We start from the raw sequence: 492 nt of genomic DNA, 5'->3' as shown, positions 1-492 counted from the left end.
CTAACTCTCACTGTCCGTGTCTCTTATTTCTCCTTACTTTTTATATCCCCTTTAAACTCTTCTATCTCTTCCCTTTTCCTTCTTTTCTCTCTTCTCCCTCTGGCTTATCTCGTTTATCTTTTTTTTTTTTTTCATTTCTCTGTCTCCTCTCATTTCTTCTCTTTTTCTATCTCTATCATCTCCTCTGTTTTCTTTCTTTTCGCCTCTGTGTCCCACTCTCCTATCTCCTATCTCGTTTCTTTTCTTACCTTCGCTATCTGTTCTCTTTTTTATATATATCCAACTATCTCTCCCTCGTTTTCCCCCGTTATCTCTCATTTCTCTCTTATTCTAAATTCTTTCTGCTTTGAAGTGTTATAGAGGTAATTTTTTTCTCAAACTGTGACTTATATAACCCTATCTTTCTTATGCATGTGAGAGAGAAAAAAGATAATTGATATAATAAAAGTTTAGCCCGTTATGCACAGACTGAATTGGAAGATATTGCTGCAT

This window comes from Penaeus monodon, chromosome 32 (genome assembly GCF_015228065.2).
Source record: "Penaeus monodon isolate SGIC_2016 chromosome 32, NSTDA_Pmon_1, whole genome shotgun sequence".
Lineage (NCBI taxonomy): Eukaryota > Metazoa > Arthropoda > Malacostraca > Decapoda > Penaeidae > Penaeus > Penaeus monodon.
This window is presented reverse-complemented; position numbering follows the sequence as displayed.